Source organism: Anomaloglossus baeobatrachus, chromosome 4 (assembly GCF_048569485.1).
Source record: "Anomaloglossus baeobatrachus isolate aAnoBae1 chromosome 4, aAnoBae1.hap1, whole genome shotgun sequence".
In the NCBI taxonomy this organism is placed as follows: domain Eukaryota; kingdom Metazoa; phylum Chordata; class Amphibia; order Anura; family Aromobatidae; genus Anomaloglossus; species Anomaloglossus baeobatrachus.
The window spans coordinates 581831509-581849890 of record NC_134356.1 but is presented as its reverse complement, the minus strand read 5'-3'; positions in this window follow the sequence as shown (position 1 = coordinate 581849890).

Genomic DNA, 18382 nt, shown 5'->3' with positions numbered 1-18382 from the left:
TACATTTTATCATATCATTCAGTTGTAGCAGATATGAAATAGTTAGATGTAGCAGAGCAGAGACAGTCAAATGTAGAATAGCACAGACCATACATCTTTCCCTGCTTTGCTACATCTGTCTGATAGTTAGATGTAGTAGAGCAGATAGTCAACTGTAGAAGAGCAGAGACCATACATCTGTCCTTGTTCTGCTACATCTGTCTCACTCTGATGTAGCAGAGCTGAAATGATCAGATGTAGGAACGCTGAGACAGACAGGTGTAGAAGAGAGAGAAAGACAGAGCTCTTTAATATATTGTGGTATTATGCTAGGACTATACAATAGTCCAGTCTCCCATAGAGCATTTCAGGAGAGGAAAGTACTGACTATAGGGTAGGACACAGACAGGGTTTTATAGTGGAAGATGAAGGGGTCTCCCAGCATCACAGAGTAATTCAGCAGAGGAAAATCACAGTCCTATGAGGTCAGAGGCACAAATTATTCAGGAAAGCAGTAAGCTGATGTTGTGGTAGGTCACAGATGGAGTGTTATACTGTCAATGACGCAGGGCCTTCTGGCAGCACAGGAGATTTTAGGATAGAAAAGTTGTGATATTGTGGTAGATCACAAGCTGGAAAGTGCAGGTTCCACCCGCAGCACAGAGTATTTCAAATGTATGATAATCTTGTGGCGGGTCAAAGACTGAGAGTTACACACTGAAAGGAGAATTGTCTTCCAGCAGCAAAGAGTATTTTAGGAAATTAATGTCAAGATATTGTTGTAGCTCCCAAGCTTGAAAGTGCAGGTTCCATCTGGAACAAAGAGTATTTCAGGGGTATGATAAACTTGTAGTTTGTCACAAACTGAGAGTAAAATAGTTGAAAGAGAATTGTCTTCCAACAGCACAGAGTATTTCATGAAATGTTGATATATTGTAGTAGGTCTCAAGCTGGAAAATGCAGGTTCCAGCCACAACACAGTTTTTCAGGGTATGATAATCTTGTGGCTGGTCACAAACTGACAGCTATACAGAGGAAGAATTGTCTTAATGCAGGTAACAGTTGTTTGCATCCGAGAAAGGGCAGCAATTAGCCCTGAAAAGGACTTTCATTTTTAGGTGTAAGCAGCAGTATAATCATAGGAAGACTGTTTTGCAATAAACTCTGCCTATATTCGTGTTCTAATCTCTAACCATCCCTTCTCCAGCCGCTATCTCTAGCATGAATGCAGCTAATAGTGGTATTAATAGGGATTAGAATAAATATAGCCCTGACAAAGGAATTTTGTTTTAAGATTTGAGCAGTAAGGACTGTAAAGCAATAATTCTGCCCATATACCTCTTATCCAAACCTGTCCCTTTTACAGCATTTATCCCTACACCAAATGAAACAAAGAGCAGTTTTAATATGCAATAGAATAGATAAGTTTTGGAAAGGACTTTTGGTTTAGGGTGCAGCGGCAAGGACTGTAAGGCAATAATCCCTGACTATATTTCTCTAATCAAAACCCATCTTTCCTCCAGCAGCTATCCCTACAGTGAATGCACTTAACAGTGGTATTAATAGGGAATAGAATACATATAGCTTGACAAGGGTCTTTTGGTTATAGGTTGGAGCAACAAGGACTGAAAGGCTATAATCCCTGCCTATATTTCTGTAATTCTAACCTATCCCTCCTCTAGCAGCTCTCCCCACATTGAATGAAGCTAACAGTGGTATTAAAAGATAATAGAATAGATGTAGCCTTGTCAAAGCAATTTCATGTTTTAGGTTACAGCAGCAAGGGCTTTAAGGCTCTAATCTTAGTTATATGCCTCTAATCTTAATTATGCTATGCCTGCTGCAGCAGCTACTCCTACACTCGTCGGACTGACTACTGGAGGAATCTCTAGTAATACCAGGCCTGGATTCAGTTACCTGCATTGCACTCCAGAGCTCTCACCTGCAGCCTGGTCTGATCTCAGAGTTTGCTGGACTGAACCGCGAGCGATGAGTGATTGATTCCCCGGCGATTGTTGTTCAGTTCATGACAGCTGCGGACAGGCCGGGCTGATCTCCGGAGTTCAGGTGAGAGCACCGGAGATCAGCCCGGCTTGTCTGCAGCTGACATGAACTGAACCTGAATTGCCGGGGAATCAATCACTCGGTGATCGTGGTGCAGTCTAGGCTGCACTCTGGAGCTCAGGTGAGAGCTCCGAAGTGAAATGCAGGTAACTGAATCCAGGCCTGGCATTACTGGAGATTCCTCCAGTTGCCAGTCCGACGCTGCCTACACTGTTTCCGGGGTGGAGTGAGCAGAGTGTTTCACTAGGGCTTGTATAGACTCGATGAAGAATTGCGGACGGCCAATCACAATAATGCCAGTAGTCAACATAGCTATAGCATTACTATGATTGGTAGCTACTGCCTGCATGTTTACTGGCAGAAAATAGCTGCTTGATTGAGTATCGAGCAGTGGTGTGCACACTCGCTAATCACTAGTTGGATATCTTCTTATTTTATAGCGATTTGATCACACTGTTGAAGAGACTATACTGTTTTTTTCATCAACCTTACTGTTTTTTCCAGTTCCTCAGTTCCCAGTTCCACCGAATCCATCCTTTGATTAAACTACATCTAACAATGGCCATGCGGAATCCACCAGAATCATTACAGAACACTACAGTGTGTATAACAAGCATAGTGCCAGCAGTCGCACATTATCACATCTTATTTTGTCATATATCCTTTCTAATGAGATCAACAATCATGTTATAAAACTATCTAGATATGAAGGTTTATAATGAAAAACCTGGGTAACTATTAAAAACTTTCATAGGAAAGTACTGAAAAGTTATGTGTTTGCTAAAATGTAATCATATAACTGTAGGTTGTGTCTCCTTGTAAAAAGTTGCAAAACAGCTTGAGTACAGTGTGTCGCCTATATATAGTACAACATTAATCTACATCATATGTAACTGTCTGCAACATCTGTAACAAATATGCTCCAAACCAAAAATAATTTATAGCATGATATAGTTGAATTCAGGGCTACAGCTGTACATCAGGGTCTTTTATGATTATACACATTATTATGATTGAGCTGTTAATGTCTTTGTCATCAAGTGATACCATTCTGTGTTTAGAACACATCATTTGATAAAGTTGATATGCAGATGTAGAAAACGTTAAATTAACCCAAATAACACAGCACTTGGATATCACAGAATAAAAAAGTATTATTCGACACCTAACTTAGTTTTAACTTAATTGTGCCGCCAGTTAAAGCAGAGCTGTGACGCACCGGTAGACCTCTGATGTCTGTGGTGGGTCACGCCGTTGAAGTGGTGAAGTGGCTGTACCGGGCATGTGCGACAGACTTTTGTGATGACATTAAAATAATATTAAAAGGGTGGAGAAAAATAAAATAAATAGTTGGTGACGCCAGTAGGGATGTTTGGTCAGGCACTGCTAGAGGTCCCCAGTAGTTAGGTGGTGATGCACAGTTCCAGAGGGTTGTCCCCCTCGTCCCCCCAACTAGGGCTGGTTCCTGGGGATGTTGAGGTAAGGATGGTGCAGAAGAGACTACAGTAAATCAGCTAGAGACAGGACATGGAGCTTTTACCTTTTACTGAAGCACTGCAGAATAGTCCAGAACATTCCTTACTGCATTCACAATGTCTTACCTGCCCCAATGAGAGTTTGGTTTCTCTGCTGTGTGGTAGTACTGTATTCCTCCTGCTGCTACTTCCCTACCTGGGAAAAGGTATCTTGAAATCCTGGAATTTTCAAGACAGGAAAACTCTGGATCCTTGATCCCTTCCAGCAAGCAGGCAACTTGAATCTTCTGGGAAAAATCTCTGTTCCATCTAGAAGTTTCCAGACTCAATCACATCACTGAGTTTCTGGGCGAATTCACTGCTCCTTATGAAAAGGCTAATAGCAGTCTCTCAGTTTGCCACTGACCTTGAAAGTCCAAGTGGCCTAGGGACTGATACCCTGACAATTTGTAGCTGGCCCTTCCAGAGGTTTCAAAAGTTACCTTAGGCCAGGACCAACCCTTAATTTACATTCCTCTCACACTGACTCTTAAGGTCCAGTCAGACTAAGCAACTTACCAGCGATCCCAACAACGATAGGGATCGCTGGTAAGTTGCTAGGAGGTTGCTGGTGAGATGTCACACTGCGACGCTCCAGCGATCCCACCAGCAACCTGACCTGGCAGGGATCGCTGGAGCGTGGCTACACGAGTTGCTGGTGAGCTCACCAGCAACCAGTGACCAGCCACACGTGCAGAGAGCAGGGAGCAGCGCACACTGAGCGCTGGCTCCTTGCTCTCCTAGTTACAGCACACATCAGGTTAATTACCCGATGTGTGCTGCAGCTAATGTGCACAGAGCAGGGAGCAGCACACACTGCTTAGCGCTGGCTCCTTGCTCTCCTAGCTACAGCACACATCGGGTTAATTAACCCGATGTGTCCTGCAGCTACATGTGCACAGAGCAGGAGCTGGCACTGACAGTGAGAGCGGCTGAGGCTGGTATCAAAGGTAAATATCGGGTAACCAAGGACAGGGCTTCTTGGTTACCCGATGTTTACATTGGTTACCAGCCTCTGCAGAAGCCGGCTCCTGCTGCCTGCACATTTAGTTGTTGCTGTCTCGCTGTCACACACAGCGATCTGTGCTTCACAGTGGGACAGCAACAACTAAAAAATGGCCCAGGACATTCAGCAACAACCAACGACCTCACAGCAGGGGCCAGGTTGTTGCTGGATGTCACACACAGCAACATCGCTAGCAACGTCACAAAAGTTGTTCGTTAGCAGCGATGTTGCTAGCGATGTTGCTTAGTGTGACGGGGCCTTTACAAAAACTCCAACTGAATTTATCTCACACCTAAGTTCTTCCACTATCTCTTTCTAGGATACACACACAAACTTTGTTATAAGCTCAAGTGAACAGCTCCAGTAATGGAGTGTAGGCAAATGTTTGTATGTAGGGAAAAGCTGAGAAAAGCAAATCTCATTAAAGCTGGTAATACATGTTAGAGATTGAAATACAGATGCAGCCATACTTTGTGGCAACTCAGGCACAGGGGGCCACATAATCCTCTAATACCTGGGATAAGGGAAAACCTCCCACTCGCTGGTAGTCTGACTGATGGACACCATCCAATCCTGAGGGCTCTCAAGCTGGTCGATCTTGCTCACTGCTGCTCAATTCATTGCACAGCTGACCTTCAACACTCCTTTTAAAATTTATTGAGCAGCAGGGTGCATGATTGACCACTGCTTTGTTCATATGGACCTCTTTAAATACCCATGTCTCTGGATCGTTATTAGACCCCTAGCGATCATAAATTTATTCCGTATCCCATGGGGAAGACATAACTTTTCCCTAAAGGTTATTCTCAAGTTTGGAAGTTATCAAAACGTCTCTGCATTTATATAGTATGTGCTATGATTACATACATATTCCTGTCATTATAATATTACTCATAGACAACTCATGATAACCAAGACAGAATACGGTGATCAGTTAGCAGTCCCTATCGAACTCCATTAGTGACTGTTAATAAAATGGAGTAGGATGTGTGTGTTGCCAGAAAGACAAAAAAAGATAAAAAAAAAAGCAAAAAGGGAGAAAAAGTGCAAGCAGAAGAATCCCATAATACTCACACAGCAATGTTTTACGAGGTACACTGAAGAAAACTTGGCATGATGGTTCGGCCAGAAGAAGTTGAAAGTGAGAGGCTTCAATCAGTCAGAATATCAACTGGAAGTCACTGGATTTAGTGTTTGCCTGTAAAGGCCCCGTCACACTAAGCAACATCGCTAGCAACATCGCTGCTAACGAACAACTTTTGTGACGTAGCAGCGATGTTGCTAGTGATGTCGCTGTGTGTGACATCCAGCAACAACCTGGCCCCTGCTGTGAGGTCGTTGGTTGTTGCTGAATGTCCTGGGCCATTTTTTAGTTGTTGCTGTCCCGCTGTGAAGCACACATCGCTGTGTGTGACAGCGAGACAGCAACAACTAAATGTGCAGGCAGCAGGAGCCGGCTTCTGCAGAGGCTGGTAACCACAGTAAACATCGGGTAACCAAGAAGCCCTGTCCTTGGTTACCCGATATTTACCTTTGTTACCAGCCTCCGCCGCTCTCACTGTCAGTGCCGGCTCCTGCTCTGTGCACATGTAGCTGCAGGACACATCGGGTTAATTAACCCGATGTGTGCTGTAACTAGGAGAGCAGGGAGCCAGCGCTCAGTGTGCGCTGCTGCCTGCTCTCTGCACGTGTAGCTGCGTGCGCTGGTAACCAAGGTAAATATCGGGTTGGTTACCCGATATTTACCTTAGTTACCAAGCGCAGCATCTTCCACGCGGCGCTGGGGGCTGGTCACTGGTTGCTGGTGAGCTCACCAGCAACTCGTGTAGCGACGCTCCAGCGATCCCTGCCAGGTCAGGTTGCTGGTGGGATCGCTGGAGCGTCGCAGTGTGACATCTCACCAGCAACCTCTTAGCAACTTACCAGTGATCCCTATCGTTGTTGGGATCGCTGGTAAGTTGTTTAGTGTGACTGGACCTTAAGGCTGAGCCTGTCATATTGCTATGTCATAGATGCCTGTCCTCATTCACATTGGACTGTTTTGATGGACTTTTTTGTACTGATGTGTGAAAGGGGCCTAATCCAGAGTTGTAATTTTAGTGGGAAGTTCCTTGGCCTGCCATGGTCATATGAAGTGAAGGCTACATCTACTGAATTGTAGCATATGTGAAACATTAAAGCAAATTCCTTAGAGTGAAGCAAGGAGAACATTCAGTAAAGTCAGCAGTGCTCACATTCATGTCAGATACATATTACATCTCTGGTTAGAATTATAGCAATATGTGTCAGATCAGTGATTCCATGATTCTCTGGTACCAGGCCACCTCTTTTCCTCTCTGTGCACCATGGATTTCCTCCCCAGCTTGGGATTAGCTTTTTTTCAAATCTCAAGGCCATTTTTTTTCCATAACGCATTATTACTGCAATCTTTCTGTTACAACTCTTATGTGATTGTGACCCCCCCAAACAAAAAAGTCTTTATGGTAGCACATGGCCTCACTGTGGCACTACATATGAGTGAGCGAGCCCCAGAATCCTCAGAGAGGCCAGCACAACTGTGGAGGAGTCCAAGGGTCAGTGTACAAGGACCGACTGGTGGTACTAAAGAGCTGCCAGTTGGTAAACATTTAGCAATTGATGGTCTTTTGACATATATAGGCTAAAGTAAAGCATACACATTGAGCAAACCATAATAGATCACTCAGTGACCAAAGGCCGCCATGGTTGTTGGCCAAGAATGATGTATAAAAGATCATTTCACCCTATGCATAAGCATTTTGCCCGTTCACCTGTTTATGCTAAATGATTATTGATAAGCGAGTATTCCTAAGAATGATTGCTCACGATAGTTTTTTTTTGTGTGAATGCACCTGAAGTTTGGAACTATTAAGTGAATTTGTCAGAAATCTGTTTATCAGGCTGCTTGAGCTCAGTATAAGCCCATGGACTAAAAGGGTCAACAATTATGGGAGAAGTCAGCCATGTTTTTTAAAACTCAATCACTCACTTTGATGAGAGATATTAGATTTGGGAAGGCTTGCTGTTTCTCACAGGGGAGATTTGATGAATACTCAATTATTTTTTGTGCTAATCAAATCTATGAGGAAGGAGTTAAAAAATAAACTGTTAAGTCCCTTTCACATTGCATTCTGATCTCCATTGGTGGTCCTGACCGGACTTCCCTCCAAACCCCCCTCAAATGGGTTTCGGACGTATGTGCCAATGGGGCCACTGAGTATAATGGTGCAGATGAAGTCACCCTGCTCTGTCGTGCACCATTTTTGGGAGTATACGCTTTCTGGAGGCAGATACCTAGATGTAGTAGAACACATTTTGCTAGGGGTTTGGACTGAAGCCCTTATGGGCCACTGAATGGAGATCAGAACGCAATGTGAAAGGGGCCTTATACACAGCTCTCCTCAGACCTCCCTATACCTTTCCCGCATCTGGCTCCATTTTATGGCCTCCAATCAGCTCCACTTCCTTCTTCTTTATCCTCCAGGTCTTCCAGCGGGAACCAGCACTGCTGACTAAGCCCCACACTATCACATGGGGGTTGCTGGCATGTATTGTCCATCTCATGACAGTGCGGGGCTTTAGCAGCCATGGCGGCACCTGTTTGATGACAGAACATGAAAAAAAGGTACAGGAGCCAATATGAATCCTGGATGAGGAGTAGTGGCTGGACCTAAGGGTCTGACAGGTGTGGCTAGAATAATTTATTACTTTTTAACTCCTTTCTGGCCCTCAGAATCTCACCCAGAAGTGAATCACCTAGAATTTCCGAATCCACAAATTTTGGGAAATTCTGAATGAATTTGATTAATTTAGAATCGACATTGCTCATTTTTAATAGATACTAATTTTATTTTTAATATCAGCCAAAAGAGTGATTTTCAAAAAGATGACGTCACAAACCACCGGGGGGGTCACTCAGAAATTCCCCGCGCTGGCTACCAGTACGTCACAATCGGGGGGTAACAAGTGGGGGTCACCCCTCCTTTATACCTCCCGACCGACAGACAGAGCACGTGACGCGCTCTCTAGCGCCCCTCTTATAGTCCGGCCAATTATGGAATTGCCCGACAATAAGCAAGGAGGCCGCTATACTACTTATGCCGATTATTGAAGGGTCCCCGGTGAGAGTAGGGTATATATTCCCCCGACCTCCGCGGGCGGAATATATAAAACCTCCCTGAATCTCACTGGCCTCCCCACAATAATCCTTGGCACAACTCGCTGCCACCAACCGCTTCACGGTAACTATTAGCCGAACACACAGACGTGGGATTCAAGATCGAGATAACAGAACAGCCCAAGATTAATTATATAATTTAATCAGCCTAAAGCACACTAGAACTACAATATATACAATAGGGAATCTACAGAATATACATATGTCAGAGTACAGTTACAATCAAAGCATGGGTTCCAAACAGGCATACACAGTTCCAGCAGTTACCTTGTTGCGTCTGGCCACAGGGGGGCGCTGTAGGCCAGGTTTCTAGGATCCTTCCCACAGATGTTCCTACACGTGCCCCCAGCGAAAAGACCACTGGAAAATGGCCGAAGTAGGGTTATCAACCTGGGCAGATCCAGGTCCCCTCCTACCTTAGTGACCTCACAGGGAAGCACTGCTCCACCCCTGGCTTGAGTTATGGACAATATCCCAACATGGAATATGGGCCATAACTTTGCCTGGGAGCGTCGTAGGCTGACGCCAACGCTCTCATTGTGACAGTTATGAATTTAGCTACAGAACGAGGGGACTCATGACCTGTCTGCCAGTTCCCCATTGGCTGATATCACGCCTGGGGCATTTCCCAATGTCCTGCTCCCATAAAAAGGGTGTGCCGGCATCGTCCGCATGCAGAGACACCATTTTTATGGTTGCCATATTTATCGGAAATATGGCTTGCGAGATATGAACCATTTTTTACTGGAGTCGTTCTGTCTGGCTATTTCCATAGCCTTGCTAACTAGCTAGCAGCTCCTACTACAGGGTGACGGCAGGGAGTCATCCTGTGTCCATTGTTCCCACACCACCTCATTTCCATATCACAGGACATGGCCATGGAGGTGTAAGTGGAACACTGAGAACAAGAAGGGAGGGGGCACTGCCAGGAAGTGATGAGGGATTATGACTGGAGTCATAATTCATCTTCATATCCCGGGATTTGCCTCACACCTCCCCCCTTTTGAGGGCGCTAGGGGGCAGCACACTCCGGTGTTCCCCCGTGCGCCCGTCCGCGACCTCTCCTTGTCGGGACAGCCCGTCTGCGTTACCGTGGTCACGGCCCCTTTTGTGGCGAATGGTGAAGTTGTATTGCTGGAGCGCAAGGCTCCATCGCAACAATCGCCCATTCGTCCCAGAGACGGTGTGCAACCAGCTGAGGGGATTGTGGTCCGTCTCCACGATGAAGTGGCGCCCGTATAGATAGGGTTGCAGACGCTGCAGGGCCCACACTATGGCCAGGCACTCCTTCTCCATCGTGGAATAGGCAACTTCCCTTGGTAACAGCTTCCTGCTCAGGTACAAGACTGGGTGCTCTTGGCTCGCAGAGTCCACCTGGCTGAGCACCGCACCGAGGCCGAAGTCACTGGCGTCGGTCTGTACTACAAACGGCCGCGTGAAGTCGGCTGCCTGTAGCACGGGCGGGCTGGACAGGGCGTCCTTTAGGGCCCGGAAGGCTGTCTCGCAGTCCATTGTCCAATCGACTGCAGAGGGCAGCTTCTTCTTGGTGAGGTCCGTCAAGGGCTTTGCCAGGCTACTATAGCATGGAACAAACCTCCTATAGTACCCAGCGGTCCCCAAGAAGGACATCACCTGCTTCTTGGTCCTGGGGGTGGGCCAGGATGCGATGGCTTCCACTTTCTCAGGCTCGGGCTTCAGTGTTCTCCCACCTACCCGGTGACCGAGGTACTGGACCTCGCTCATGGCCAGCTGACACTTTCCCGGCTTGATGGTCAAACCTGCCCGGTGGATCCGCCTGAGCACCTGTGCTAGATGCTCTAGGTGGTCCTCCCAGGTGGGACTGAAGACGGCAATGTCATCTAGGTACGCGGCCGCGTACCCTTCAAGTCCCTTGAGCAGGGTGTTGACCATCCGCTGGAAAGTGGCAGGGGCATTCCTCATCCCGAATGGCATCACCGTGGACTCGTACAGTCCAAATGGGGTAATAAAGGCAGAGCGTTCCCTGGCCTTGCGAGTCAGGGGGATCTGCCAATATCCCCGGCTCAGATCCATGATGGTCAGGTACTGAGCCCCGGCCAACTGATCGAGCAGGTCATCGATGCGTGGCATTGGGTATGCATCGGCGACCGTGACCGCATTGAGCCCCCTGTAGTCCACGCAGAACCGAGTGGTTCGGTCCTTCTTAGGGACGAGGACTACAGGCGAGGCCCAAGCGCTGTTGGATGCCTGGATCACCCCCAGCTTCAGCATCTCGTCAATCTCCTGGCGCATGTGTTGCTGCACCTCCAGGGAGACCCGATATGCTGAACGCCGGATCGGGGGATGATCCCCAGTGTCCACGTGATGGACAGCCAAGTCAGTCCTTCCGGGCTGGTTGGTAAACAACCCCCGGAAGGGGTGTAGGGTGGCCCACAGCTGGGACCGTTGGTCTTCCAAGAGCTGGTGGCCAACCTCCACATCCTCAATGGATCCGCCTGCCCTAACCTGGGCTAGCATATCCAAGAGGGTTTCCGCTTCTCCCTCCTCGGGCAGGTTGCACACGGGGAGCGCACATGCCTCCCGCTCATGATGTGCCTTCATCATGTTCACATGGAAGGGCTTCCGCCTTCCACGGGCAGGGTCCAGGGTGACCAGGTACGTTACAGGGTTGAGCTGCTGGTACACGAGGTATGGGCCTTCCCAGGCTGCCTGAAGCTTGTCCTGTGGTACGGGGACCAGTACCCACACCTTTTGACCCACTTGGTAGGTCCTCTCACAAGCGTTCTGGTCGTACCAACGCTTCTGATCGGCCTGGGCTTGAGCCATATTGTCGTGTACCAGTTGCGTCAAGGCCTGCATTTTGTCCCGGAAGCGCATGACATACTCGATAACCGACACTCCAGGGGTGGCCAAATCCCCTTCCCAAGCCTCTTTCACCAGAGCCAGGGGGCCCCGCACACGTCGCCCGTACAGGAGCTCAAACGGTGAGAATCCTGTTGAGGCCTGTGGAACCTCCCGGTAAGCAAATAACAGGTGTGGGAGATACCGCTCCCAGTCACGCCCATGGGAGTCGACCAACATCTTAAGCATCTGCTTTAAGGTGCCATTGAACCGCTCGCACAGGCCATTAGTCTGTGGATGGTACGGGCTGGCCACCAGATGTCGCACCTGGACTTGCTTACAGAGGGCCTCCATCAGCTGGGACATGAATTGGGTCCCCCGGTCAGTGAGCATTTCCTGGGGAAAACCCACTCGGGAGAAAATCTCCAGCAATGCGGTGGCCACCTTGTCAGCCCGAATGGACGACAAGGCCACTGCTTCTGGGTACCGGGTGGCATAGTCCACTACCGTCAGTAGGAAGCGTTTCCCGGAGCTGCTGGGGATGGCCAGCGGGCCGACCAGATCCACAGCCACCCTCCTGAAAGGCTCATCGATGATTGGCAGAGATACTAGTGGGGCTTTGGGGTGTGGCCCCGCCTTCCCCACTCTCTGACAGGTTTCACACGAACGGCAGTAGGCAGCCACATCGGCCCCCATTTTTGGCCAGTAGAAATGCTGGTTTAACCTGGGCTTGGTCTTAGCGATCCCTAGGTGTCCGGCCATCGGAATCTCATGTGCGATCCGCAACAACTCCGTCCGGAACGGATAGGGTACCACCAACTGTCGGTCCCTGGGCCACGCCTCCGGTGAACCCTGCTGGACCGTGGCCCGGTACAGCCGTCCTTGGTCCCAGACCACTCGCTCCGGGTCCGAGTCCGAGGGAGGCTGTGCCGCCTGCTCCTTAAGAGCTTTCAGGCTGTCATCAGCTTCTAACGCTGCCTGAAACCCCTGACTAGATGTGGCCAGAATCGACGAGACTGTCACATCTTCAGTCAGTACCCCGGGACCTGTGTCCTGGCCTCCACCTGACTCGGCTGCCACTTGGTCAGAAGGGGAAGAGCTATCGGACCTCCGGGAGGCCCCTTGGCTTCCAGCACTCCCACTGCGGGTGACAGCGGCCACAGCCGCTGCGACCGTGGGTCGTGCCTGCTCCTCCTCCGTTCCTGACCAAGTCGCCGGTTCAGGCAGACCTACCTGGCTTCCTGACACCCCGGTTGTGGGGGAACCATGCACCGAGATCTTACCTGGGAGCACTTCCGCTCCTGGACCGGCCCCAATCTCACCTGCCTGTTCCCCTCCTGCAGCAACAGAACCCCGCTGTGAAATCTCTGGGGACCCCACATTTGCTGTGGTAGCCCCCACCCCACACACTGGTCCTCCCCCTGCAGCACCCTGCTCTCTGCTTATCCCTGCAGAGGGCAGCAGATCCCAGCTCACAGGCTGGTTACTTGTAGAGGCATTGTCACACCTTTCTCTGACCCCCTCCCCTGTCACAGCTGCAGCTGTGTGTGTGTCTATGGTGTCTATGCAAGCAGAAATATCAGAGTTCACTCCCTCCTCCCTTACATCATTCATAGATAACACATTAACATTGTCCGGAGGCATGTCAGTACGGGCTGAAGGTTCAGCCCTTGGTTGGGGCCCAAACTGGGAGGTTATCTGCCCCAAATCTGTCCCAAGTAGCACGTTTGCAGGGATCCGATCAGTTACCCCCACCTCCCTCACCCCTCGCCCCGCGCCCCAGTCCACATAAATGTCAGCAACAGGCAGCGCCGGGTCAGTGCCTCCAATCCCGGAGACAGCGAGGGTTTTTCCAGGGATCAAGTCTTGGGGGGACACCATCTCAGGCCGCACCAGAGTCACCTCCGAGGCGCTGTCTCGCAGTCCTATGGTCACAGACCGGCCGACGGTGACAGGTTGGAAGCTGTCCAGGGACCTACCACCACCCCCACCCACACAATACACCTTGGGCGGCCCTTGGGACGGGGACGGAGCCGGGGCCTTGGGACGCTGAGGGCACATGGCCTTGAAGTGTCCAGGTAGGTTGCACTGGTGGCACCGTCTTGGTTCCGCCACGGGCCTGGAGAGGGGAGTTGAGGGGGACACCCCCTGCAGTCTAGGGGCAGGTGGGGCAGTCGCCGAATTCATCTTACCCCCTCTCCAGGTGCTGCTGGTGGCCGCTCTCCTGGCCTCAGGGGCCCGGTTGTTGGTGTAGTCATCGGCAAGGGCAGCTGTAGCCGTGGACCCCTTTGGCTTCTGGTCTCGGATGAACTGGCGGAGATCCTCAGGGCAGTTCCACAAGAGTTGCTCCGTGATGAACAAGTCCAGGATCTCCGGTCCGGTGGAAAGCTGCAGGCCTTGGGTCCAGTGGTCGGCAGCTCGGGCAAGTGCCCGCCGGTGGTCAGCCCAGGAGTCCTTTGGTCCCTTCTGTAGGCTCCGGAACTTCTTGCGGTAGGACTCCGGAGTGAGGTTGTACTGTTGGATCAGGGCCCGCTTGATGGTGTCGTAGCCCTGATCTGCCTCAGCAGGCAAGTCCCCAAGGATATCCAGGGCCTTACCCCTTAAACGGGGGGTCAGGTATTTGGCCCACTGGTCCTTGTTCAGATGGTGCTGCAAGCAAGTCCGTTCAAAAGCAGTCAAGAAAGAGTCCAAGTCTCCATCCTTCTCCAGCACTGGGAAGTCCTCAACACGGACCTTTGGAAGTTTGGTGTCTTGAAGGTCACGTGTGGCTGATGAGGGCCGGAGCTGAGCTAGCTGCAGCTGGTAGTCACGCTCTGCCTGGCGCTCTTCACGCGCTGCCTGCCGCTCCGCAGCCTCAGCCTCACGCGCTGCTTGCCGCTCTGCCCTGCGCTCTGCCAGGAGTCCCTTGTAGCCCTCCTGGTCTCCAGCCTGGAGAAGGGCCATAGCCATTTGAAGAAGGCTATCCGAGCCTCCCAGGCTCGGTGGAATGGCACGTGGTGATCTGCGGCCCGCTGCGGAGCCTGGTGATTCACTGTCCCTTGCAGAGCGGAGGGCTGGCATCTGGCTCGTTGAGGACCCTTGGGTGAGCTGCTCCTCATCTTGTCCATAATTGCCAGCTTGTGCGCTGTCCTCTGCAGAACGGTTTTCTGGCGTCGAGCTCCTGGAGGACTCGTGGGCAACCTCCTCATTACTGCCCACAGCACCGTCCTCCCTCTCTTCGGCTCCTGCTTTAGCATTGGCCAGTTGCATAGCTCTGCTCCTGGTGCCATCAGCCATTCTTGCAGACTTTTGGTCACTGACACAGAACTGACACCTGATGCCTCCACACACCTTACAGTATCTGCACTCTGACACTCTAGTGTTGAGCTAGTCTGAAGACCCCAGCAGCCACAGCTGCTGCAGGCAGTCTTTAGTGTCTGGGAGTATGGGTCTCACACTCACACACACTATTATCTCGATCCCACCGCTATGCCACCAATATGTCACAAACCACCGGGGGGTCACTCAGAAATCCCCCGCGCTGGCTGCCAGTACGTCACAATCGGGGGGTAACAAGTGGGGGTCACCCCTCCTTTATACCTCCCGACCGACAGACAGAGCACGTGACGCGCTCTCTAGCGCCCCTCTTATAGTCCGGCCAATTATGGAATTGCCCGACAATAAGCAAGGAGGCCGCTATACTACTTATGCCGATTATTGAAGGGTCCCCGGTGAGAGTAGGGTATATATTCCCCCGACCTCCGCGGGCGGAATATATAAAACCTCCCTGAATCTCACTGGCCTCCCCACAATAATCCTTGGCACAACTCGCTGCCACCAACCGCTTCACGGTAACTATTAGCCGAACACACAGACGTGGGATTCAAGATCGAGATAACAGAACAGCCCAAGATTAATTATATAATTTAATCAGCCTAAAGCACACTAGAACTACAATATATACAATAGGGAATCTACAGAATATACATATGTCAGAGTACAGTTACAATCAAAGCATGGGTTCCAAACAGGCATACACAGTTCCAGCAGTTACCTTGTTGCGTCTGGCCACAGGGGGGCGCTGTAGGCCAGGTTTCTAGGATCCTTCCCACAGATGTTCCTACACGTGCCCCCAGCGAAAAGACCACTGGAAAATGGCCGAAGTAGGGTTATCAACCTGGGCAGATCCAGGTCCCCTCCTACCTTAGTGACCTCACAGGGAAGCACTGCTCCACCCCTGGCTTGAGTTATGGACAATATCCCAACATGGAATATGGGCCATAACTTTGCCTGGGAGCGTCGTAGGCTGACGCCAACGCTCTCATTGTGACAGTTATGAATTTAGCTACAGAACGAGGGGACTCATGACCTGTCTGCCAGTTCCCCATTGGCTGATATCACGCCTGGGGCATTTCCCAATGTCCTGCTCCCATAAAAAGGGTGTGCCGGCATCGTCCGCATGCAGAGACACCATTTTTATGGTTGCCATATTTATCGGAAATATGGCTTGCGAGATATGAACCATTTTTTACTGGAGTCGTTCTGTCTGGCTATTTCCATAGCCTTGCTAACTAGCTAGCAGCTCCTACTACAGGGTGACGGCAGGGAGTCATCCTGTGTCCATTGTTCCCACACCACCTCATTTCCATATCACAGGACATGGCCATGGAGGTGTAAGTGGAACACTGAGAACAAGAAGGGAGGGGGCACTGCCAGGAAGTGATGAGGGATTATGACTGGAGTCATAATTCATCTTCATATCCCGGGATTTGCCTCACAATGACATTATACATTATCATCATCTTCTAAAGAGCCTTGGACAATGGAGCAGAATGGCGTCTATCAAGAAGCTCAAATCATACATACGGTAAAAACATGGTGAATGACGCATGATCAGGTGCAGGATGGCATTATTCACCTGGCACATGTTTTATTCCATTAAGTAGAATTTTAGAGAATGATTTAGAAATACCCAAGGGTTGTTTTTGAGTGGTAGCAGGAGTGTGACAGGAGATAAGATCACACCTTGTAGAAAGTGACATGTATGATGAACCCTAGTATTTCTACACACCAGCTTTCACTTTCTGCAAATGAATATAATTTACTCCAAAACTCTGCATCTCACAGGGAAGTGAACATCTGATAGGAGAGGAGCTGTCATCAGGTAATCTCAGGCAGAAGTAAGACTCCCATTATTCCTGATTGTTCTTCTCCTTGGAGAAAACACTGGTCAAGTAGGAAATAAGCAGAATGAACCTGTCAACACTTTTGCTTGTGCTTCTCAACCTTTCTTATGCAGCCAGCAAATGAAGAAAAATGTACGAGTGCTTGTCTACCATTCCTATTTCCCTTCGCTGATTTTACACCTACCCTATATTAAACGCTGCCATCCTTTTATATCAGTCTAGCTGTCATGTATTTACATTATACGATGTAGATTCACTGGTCGGAGCTATGGGTGGAACTTGGAAGGCAGTAGACCTGGAGTTACAGGGTAAATGATTTCGATTGAGGATCACCCATATCGATGTCCATTTAAACTAGTCTTAATGAACTGGTTCATAAAAACACATTTCGTGATTTGGTTAAAGGGGTTATCTGGCTGATTTTGCCTTTTTCAGTCATTTCACTATGGAGCTACATTGGGGCAGGTAAGTGGATAGTGACTACCTACCTGCCCTGCTGTCAGCCACTCTCTCCTGGCTCAGAGCGATCATGTGACCGCTCCTGCCGGCACCGCAGCTGGAGGTCCAGAGAGAATGTCGCTGATGGAGGAGGGGGTTCCGACCACGCTGCCCCCGCCACCGTTCTTAACGGCCGTCAGTGGTTCTGGACTGAACTGCCTGTGGAAGGAGAACCCGATGTACCGACCGGTCCCCGAGTGGGCCGACCCCCTGTGGTGGTAGCCGCTCCAAAGTCAGCGGAGTCGCGTTGCAATTGTCCCCCGTTGGGACCACCAGTGTTGACAGTACCGTTTAAAAGAATGATAAGTAAATGATTAATCGAAGATTTACCTGATTGACAAACAGTGATTGAGACCGGTCGTTGCCGGCACCGTTGTCCCCGTGGGGACTGTCTACAAGTTTTGCATAAGGAACTCCTTATGGACAAGCCTGAGAACTAGCAAGGCAACCACGAACTTGTGGCTTGTAAATAAAAATGTTGTTTTATGGCTTTCACCGTTACCACCTCTGGAGAGGCAGATTGGAGGAAGGGCCCGCAGTGGAGCAGGCTGGGGCCCAGCCACCACCGGAACCGGTGGCGATCCTCTGGGGGTTTCAGGGGTTCCACATGGACGTGGGTCCCCTGAAAAGGACAGAACCCGCTCGGGTAACTTGTGCTGAACTGGGGTCAAGGGGTGTTGCCCATTTGCTTAGGGGCAGCATCAGGGCCAGGTTGCTTGGGTGGGAGAGAGTGCGGAAGCCGTAACCGTTTGCAATGTTTTAAGTAAGAGTACCTCCCGATGTGGGAAGATGTTATTTTACTTGTAATCCCTGTTTTACCGTTTATCTTTTTCAGTTGTGAAAATAAAACCGGTGATGGACGGGCAGCCCGCGGACGGTCTGCATTTTACTAAGGGGGAATGTGGCGCCCTGGACAAGCCAGGGGCCACAGAGAACAACACCCACACACTCCACACTCCCGGTCAGGCACACCGAAGTCAGACAAAAACCCTTGTTGCCTTCCTCCAGGGGCTGATGTTCACACCAGGAAGGTGGGCCAGGCGGTTGGCCCCACCCACCGAGGAGTTCACAGTCCTGGAGGCGGGAAAAGCAGGCAGATGAGTTGAGGAGTGGAGAGAGTTCAGTGAGGAAAGTGAAAGTG